This window comes from Lactuca saligna, chromosome 8 (assembly GCF_052625555.1).
Source record: "Lactuca saligna cultivar CGN05327 chromosome 8, ASM5262555v1, whole genome shotgun sequence".
Taxonomy (NCBI): Eukaryota; Viridiplantae; Streptophyta; class Magnoliopsida; order Asterales; family Asteraceae; genus Lactuca; species Lactuca saligna.
Genome location: NC_136424.1, coordinates 72420938 through 72429339, shown reverse-complemented (window position 1 = coordinate 72429339; position 8402 = coordinate 72420938).

Below are 8402 nucleotides of genomic sequence, written 5' to 3'. Positions count from 1 at the left end.
CCACGGTGAGACTTTAAGCAAAACGGAATCCCCAACTTCGAAGGTTATCGGTCGTCTTTTCTTGTCAGCATAGCTCTTCTGACGATCCTGAGCTGCTAACATTCTTTCCCTAATCGCCTCCTTCGCCGCTTCGCTTGCTGTTATGTACTCTGAATTGCACGTTGAATCGGCTACAATCTCCTGCTTGGAACTTTTCTTAGTGATTGTTCCTCCATTTAAGGTATATATGATGTGTGTAAAATGCACTTATTTTATCCCTACTTTTTATTAATAAATTTAGCACACAAAGGCAGTGAACCTGTCTTTTAGTTGTATAGATTAGTAAGTAAGGTGTCGAACTCAGGGAACGGAAAATTAAACTAATAACTAATTTTAACTAAAACAACTAATAAAAGTAAAAGGGGTTTCTTCTAGTTTTGCAAGACTAGAAACTTAGGCACACTAAATAACTAAAGCAACAACTAATTCACCAAATTTGATAAAGATGTTTCTATTTAGGTTCAACCAATTCACTCCTATGGTTATTTGTATTTATGATAGATTAATTGTTATTGGTTACCAATTATAATGGTTAGGTTCATGTTCATTACTCCTAACCCTTAGACAATTAACTAATTTAAGCGGTGATCAAGTGTTTAAACTAATTAATTCCCTAGATTAATGATTTGGATTAAATAAGATTTGTAGTGGTCAATTAAGTTACTAATTCAATTAACCTCTTGTTTGATGGTTTCTCAAACAAGCTCACACATTAATCTTCCTATTATCTTATTAATCTTAGTTTCATAATCATTACTTCTAAGCATATGATTTAGTGTTCACATAGACATATGAGGTTAACAACTAAGAGATGTTCATGCAGCCTAATTGTCTTCCAATTAACAGAAAATAGTAGTGATTAATGCATAAGGTTCTTTAACAAACTTAATTTAATAGATCACCAATAAACAATAAAAAAAAAACTAATAATTAAACCATAGGAGTTCCTTGGTATTCCCCAAACATAAACAAAAACGAATTTAGTTCATAGTTGTAGTAGAAACAAACATAAAAAACAAGTTTTACTAGATCAAACATAGTCAATTCCTAAATCTAAGTGGTAGGATTAACCTAGTTGCTTGAATTCTTCAAAAGATTGAAGCTTAGGGTTCCTCAGCGTCTTCTAGGGCTCTTAGTCACAGCTTAACCTTCAAAAATCGCCAGGAATGTTGCCCCATTAGATAAAGATTCGGTTTTTATAGATATCTCAAAACAGGGTGGACTCGGCGAGTAGCAGGACCAACTCGCCGAGTAGGTGCATAGTTATCCGTCTTGAATCAGAAATCGTAGCTATCTTCTGGAACATCCTCGTGTACTCGCCGAGTAGCATCGTCTACTCGCCGAGTAGGTGGTCTTTTGTCTCTTATTTTCATTCTTTGGTCTTCAACTGCTTTCCCTTGCTCCCTTTTACTTCCAAGCATGTCTTCTGGACTGAAAACAAAATTCAAAACATTTTAAGGACCTTTTGTCCATATTGTTCACATAATTAATTAAAAATGATTAAGAATATGTGCTAAATAATTAACTAATTATGCACATATCAAAATACCCCACACTTGACTTTTGCTTGCCCCCAAGCAAAACTAAATTTTAAGCATATTAGAATCACATATAATAACTCCAATCTAACCCAACCATTATGCCAAGACCGCAACGCATGCATTTGTGTCTAAAATTTTCCTAAAGACCCCCCATACTTAAAATACTCACAATCCTCATAAACATTCGCCCACTCACCCCGAACTATGCTCATTTTATGCAACCCTCCGAATCCATCCTCAGAAAACCTCTTTACCCTCAAGGTATTTTTAATTGAGCAACCCAAGCATACATAATCTAGAATTACAACTTTTCGATACCACTATGGAGCTCTTTGAATTCTTCACTTCCTTGATAATTTGATCTTTGATCTCTTTGAATTCACCACCTTGTATTGATTGATTTTTGGTATCTTTATTTTTGGATTTCTTGGAATTTTGATCTTTAGATCTTCACTTTATTTGCTCCAACTTTTCTAGTAATTTTCTAGTAATTCTCTCTCTTTTTTTACATGTATTCCTCACTTTTTCACTCAAATCCCTACATGCTTAAGCAGGGGCGCTCAATCTCAACCTTTATTGGCTAATGATAACAATTTTCCTAGATACATTTCAGGTTTAGGCTGCTAAACGTATTGCATCCCTCAGGCTGAGCAAGGTCGTGTTTTTGTCTCATGGTTTCACTGAAATAAGGAAGCCACAAATGCACTAGAACGTGTATAGGCTTAACTAAACATTTGGGTTTTCATGCAATTATCAACATAATTCTAACATGGAATCCAAATTTTCTTTTACCAAAATTTTCTAAATTAAATCCCTAAGTCATATTTTTGGTATGCAACAACTTTTAAAATTAGCCTAAATTAAGATTCTAAATTTTCTAAAATGTGACTAACCCCCTACCCCACACTTATTTTATGCAATGCCCTCATTGCATACTATGCAAAATGCAAATATAGAGAGAATTGGAACAAACTCCCCTAGGGTAGCAGTCGATAGGTTGACACTCTCTTCTTCAGCTCCTTCTTCAATTCACTTTAGCCATGGGAACAGCTCATCCATGGCACGGGTGTCATGCGTCTCGTGTGGTTGACAGCTCGAAAATTCCACGGAACAAGGTCGTTAGAAAGTCTCCAGTAGCAATCCGTCACAAAGAGTGTATGAATGTTGCAGTGAAAATGTTCAAAGAAATTCTGAAAATCCAAAAGTAGCAGGCTACTCGGCGAGTAGGCTCGTGGACTCGGCCTTGATGCAAAATAAGATTGTGTAATATCGCATGTACTCGCCGAGTAGAGTTTGTGCACTCGGCGAGTAGTGAGTGTTTTTCCAAAATTGGTCTAATCGCTGCTTCTCTCGACTTTGGCATTGAAATCAGAAATGTAAATTGACCCTCACTCGAATTCCTTCAGCAGAAACACTCCCTATGACCCTCGACTCTCACGGACTCAATCCTAAGGATAAAACTCCATAATTGCTTGAAAACCTCTCATTCCTTTCTCGACCCTCACTAGTTAGTATGCTTCCCTATCTTCAATCCCTGAAAAAATAAACATCTAACAGTGACAATAATAATCCAACCACCATAAAAATCCAAAGTGTTTAACAATTGTCTAGAACAAAACATCATAAGCATAAAACATAAAAACAAAACAAATTCTTCAATCTTCATCATCCATTCCAGCTCCTCCTGCTCCACTTCCTCCCTCTCTGTCTCTTCTTCGCATCCTCTCATCCCAATTCATGATATATGGATAGTCGGGTCCAGGTTTCGGGGCAATTTGCATTTGTTGAAAGAGGTATTCGAAAGATTGATTAGTGTAGTTCACCCCTCGCCCAATATCATCCAAGTAGTGTCGGTACTCTACTTGGTTCCAACCATCATTGTCCTCCACCGGTATAACCGGTGGATCTTCCCGCACCCGTTCGCTCCTTTGTCGGACCCGCCTTCCCGGCTACTCGAGGACCGCCGGCTCATCTTCATGTGGAATAGTGAAGGAATCACCAAACTTTTCAACTATCCGTGCCCTCCTATAAAGTGCAGTGTTGAATGGTGGAGGGTGGATAACCGTTAGTGCTTGAGCTTGTGGCAAATCCAAGATCCCAAATGACTTGGCCAGTCGGGTAATAAACATGCCTCCATTTATCTTTGAATTGATCTTCTCTTTGACCTCCCCCTCAGCAAGGAATTTGGCAATGCAGTAAGGAAGGTTGCAGAAAACGTCTGGAGTGATGATGCTCCACAAGTAGAAGATGTCAAGGGTGGGGACTTTGTCCCCATCCTTCCGCATGTTTATTGAACTAGCCACAAACCGGTGAATGAGTCGGTGGATCGGAGAACGAATGTGACCTTCTTGCGCGGTGGAAGGAATGTAGACTCGGTTGGCAATTGTGTTCCACCATGTAGACGTCACCACCTCCTCGGGAAGTTCTTTGTGACAATTTTCCAAGAAAGCTTCAAAATATTCCGTCATCACCATGTCTTGGTCATAAACACCCAACCTCCATGGGAACTCCACCATGCTGCATTGTCGTGGCTCCCATCCTAAAGAGAAAGAGATTGTGTTAGGATTATAGAACTCACTACCACCTCGAAATGAGATGGTAGCAAAAAATTCCCAACACAACTCAGTGTAAATCGGCTCTTGGATCTTAAATAACTGCAACCACCCATCACAAGTGATGTTGGCATATCCCAAATTGCAATCCTTTACAAAGTACGGGGTGAGTTCTTCTTCCAAAACAACATTTCCCATCCACCCCCAATCCACTGCATTTGGAAGGTGAATTTCCTTCTGCCTGAGTGCCTCCAGTCTGTTTAGAGCTATTTTTTTTGACGATTTGGAAGTAATTTGTTGAAAAGATAGCCATGGCATATCACCATGGCTTCCCCCTCGCGAAGATTGACCCCTTCTTGCCATGCTACCTGTATACAAACATCAAGAACACAGAAACAAACAACACCCAATAATTAAAAACAAAAAATTGGGTCTGACTGTTACCTACTCGCCGAGTACACGACTCTACTCGGCGAGTAGTATGAACACCATGACAGATCGAGTGTCGGATCTGTGTAAACTATCCAAAAGTCCAAATTTTTCATAGGGTTTTGTTGTAATTACTTATCTAACCATAGATCTTGAAGAAAATACTCCTAACATTATCTAATTCGTGACTAAATCAAAACCCTAGAGTTTGAGGAAAACTCCCCAAATCCGAAATCACTTAAAATCTGGACAAATTTGTGATAAAAATCAAACCTTTCATGAATTTAAAGGGTAAAGATGTTACCTTTTTGCTTGAATAGGGAGAATTAAGTAGAAAATTGAAGAAATTTTGAAAGCCACTTGAAAATGGTTGAGAGGAAGCTGCACGGCGAGTAATGGGATGGAATGGTGAAAAAAAACCTTTTTTTACAGATTTATGTTTCACTCTTTTTAAACTGGCTGCTCGCCGAGTAGAATGGGTCTACTCGCCGAGTAGAAGTGCTTTTAAACAATATCTTAACTGAACCGGGCATCTACTCGCCGAGTACACGACTCTACTCGGCGAGTAAATGTCACAGATTGAAAATTTTTGTGTATTTAGAAATTTTAGTGTATTAATTCATGTTTTTAAACCATCCACCCCACACTCTAAGCATGGCTTGTCCTCAAGTAGTTATTGGCATAAAAGTAGATGAAGAAAAATGAAAAAAAAATATGAAAATAAAGAAAAGGAAAGAAAATGCAAACTTGAGACTCGGGTTGCCTCCCGAGAAGCGCTTCTTTTTATGGAGTCATTAGCTGGACTCCTCCCCTTCTATGTAGTTGCAATCCCTTCCAACAGCAACTCTTCCAATCCTTCATTCCGGGGGACTCCTTCATATTTTTTTACTCTATGACCATTGACTTTGAAGGGTGTGACGTCTCTTGATAACAACTCTATAGCCCCATGTGGAAACACCGTCTTCACCAGAAAAGGACCATCCCACCTTGATTTGAGTTTGCCCGAGAAAAGCTTTAATCGTGAATTGAAAAGAAACACTTTTTGGCCTTCATGGATTTCTTTATCTTTAATCCTTTTATCATGCCATTTCTTGGTCTTCTCTTTATAAAGCCAAGAACTAGAGTATGCATCATTCCTTAGCTCTTCAAGGGCATTCATTTGCATCAACCGGTTGCTCTTTAGTTCTTCCATGTTGAAGTTGCACCTCTTTAAAGCCCAATACGCCTTATGCTCTAGCTCGACCGGTAAATGACATTGCTTTCCATAAACTAACCTATATGGTGTAGTACCAATAGGTGTTTTGAAAGATGTACGAAAATCCCATAACGCATCATCTAGCTTATCCGACCATTCTTTGCGGTTGCTTCCCACCGATTTCTCTAAAATTCGCTTCAAGGCTTGATTTGTCACTTCGGTTTGTCCACTAGTTTGTGGATGGTATGATGTGGAGAACTTATGGGTAACCCCATATTTCTTTAGCACATTTTCCAATTGATCATTGGCAAAATGTGTGCCTCAGTCACTGATTAAGGCCTTCGGAACGCCAAAGCGTGAAAATAGCTTCTTCAAGAATCGCACCACTACCCGTACGTCATTTGTTGGTAACGCTTGTGCCTTCGCCCATTTTGATACATAATCGACCGCTACTAGTATGTACTTGTTCCCTTTGGACATGGGAAAAGGTCCCATGAAGTTAATTCCCCACACATCAAACACCTCGCACACTTGGATACTATGTTGTGACATTTCATTTCAAGATGAAATGTTTCCCACTCTTTGAAAAGCATCACATTCTTTGACAAATTGGGCTGCATCTTTAAAGATTGTAGGCCAATAAAACCCAATGTCAAAGATCTTCTTTGCAGTGTAGTGTGCTCCATGATGTCCTCCCGTGGGCCCGCTATGGCAATGCTCTAGTATTCTCCGGCTTTCCTTCCTGAACACACATCTTCGTATGATACCATCCACACAGCTTTGGAAGAGGTATGGGTCATCCCAAAAGTAATATTTTATTTCAGCAAAGAATTTCTTCTTTTGTTGACTTCTATAGTCCTCCGGGATGTATTTTGTAGCTAAATAATTAGCTATGTCTGCGAACCATGGCTCTTCTCCCACTGACACCATAATGTATTCGTCCGGAAAGTCGTCTCCATCTTTGTCTTCTTGCAATTGCGGGTTCTCTAGCCTTGACAAGTGATCAGCTGCTACGTTCTCCATTCCCTTCTTGTCTCGTATCTCTATGTCGAATTCATGAAGAAGTAGCACCCATCGTATCAGTCTTGGCTTAGCATCCTGTTTGGAAAACAAATACTTGATAGCTGAGTGGTCAGTAAAAACAGTAGTTTTAGATAAAACCAAGTAAGGGCGAAATTTGTCGAAAGCATATACCACAGCTAACAACTCTTTTTCAGTGGTGGTGTAATTTTCTTGGGCTGGGTTTAAAGTCTTGCTAGCATAATATATGGGTTGAAAGTGCTTATCAACCCTTTGACCAAGGACAGCTCCTAATGCATAGTCACTAGCATCACACATAATCTCAAAGGGTAAGTTCCAATTTGGTGCAATAATGATCGGGGCATTAGTTAATTTTTCCTTTAAAAATTCAAATGCCTCTAAACACTCTTTAGTAAAATTAAATGGTGCATCTTTAAGTAATAATTGTGTTAGAGGCCTAGTTATTTTGGAAAAATCTTTTATGAAACACCGGTAAAAACCTGCGTGTCCTAGAAAACTCCTAATGCCCTTCACATTATTTGGTGGGGGTAATTTGGCAATGGTGTCAATCTTTGCCCGATCCACTTCAATTCCCTTTTTGGAAACTTTGTGGCCCAAAACTATACCCTCCTTGACCATGAAGTGACATTTTTCCCAATTGAGGACCAAGTCGGTTTTCTCACACCTAGCAAGCATTGAGTCAAGATTTGTGAGACAGTCATGGAAAGAAGATCCGAAAACGGAAAAGTCATCCGTAAAAACTTCCATGAATTTTTCCACCATATCGTGGAATATAGCTGTCATACACCTTTGAAAAGTCGCAGGTGCATTGCATAGCCCAAAAGGCATGCGTCTATAGGCAAAAGTCCCACTTGGGCATGTGAATGTGGTCTTTTCTTGGTCCATTGGGTCTATGGGTATTTGAAAATAACCCGAAAATCCATCTAGAAAGCAATAATAGCTATGGCCCGATAGTCTTTCTAACATTTGATCAATAAAAGGTAGGGGAAAATGGTCTTTACGAGTGGCATCATTTAGCTTTCGATAATCGATGCACACTCTCCAACCGGTTACCGTTCGTATCGGGATTAGCTCGTTCTTTTCGTTGGTTATGACCGTCATCCCTCCTTTCTTGGGCACCACTTGGACTGGACTCACCCATGGGCTATCGGAAATGGAGTAAATGACTCCTGCATCTAAGAGTTTGACCACTTCCTTCTTGACTACTTCTTGCATGTTTGGGTTCAACCTTCTTTGGTGTTGTACCACCGGCTTTGCTCCTTCTTCTAGATTGATCTTGTAAGAGCAATAGGATGGGCTTATTCCTTTGATGTCGGTGATGCTCCATGCTATGGCCCGTTTCCGCTTCTTCAACACTTGCACTAGCTCCTCCTTTTCAAACTTGGATAGATCAGAGGCTATGATCACTGGCTTTTGATTGCCTTCTTCGAGAAAAGCATACTCCAAATGGTCTGGTAACGTTTTGAGCTCTGTTCGTTGGTTTTGAGTGACGGACTCGCCGAGTGCAGGTAAGGTACGCGACGAGTTGGTGGCTGCATTCACAAATTCTGACTTTTCTTCAGATGTACTCGGCGAGTAGATCGGTCCTACTCGGCGAGTAGGACT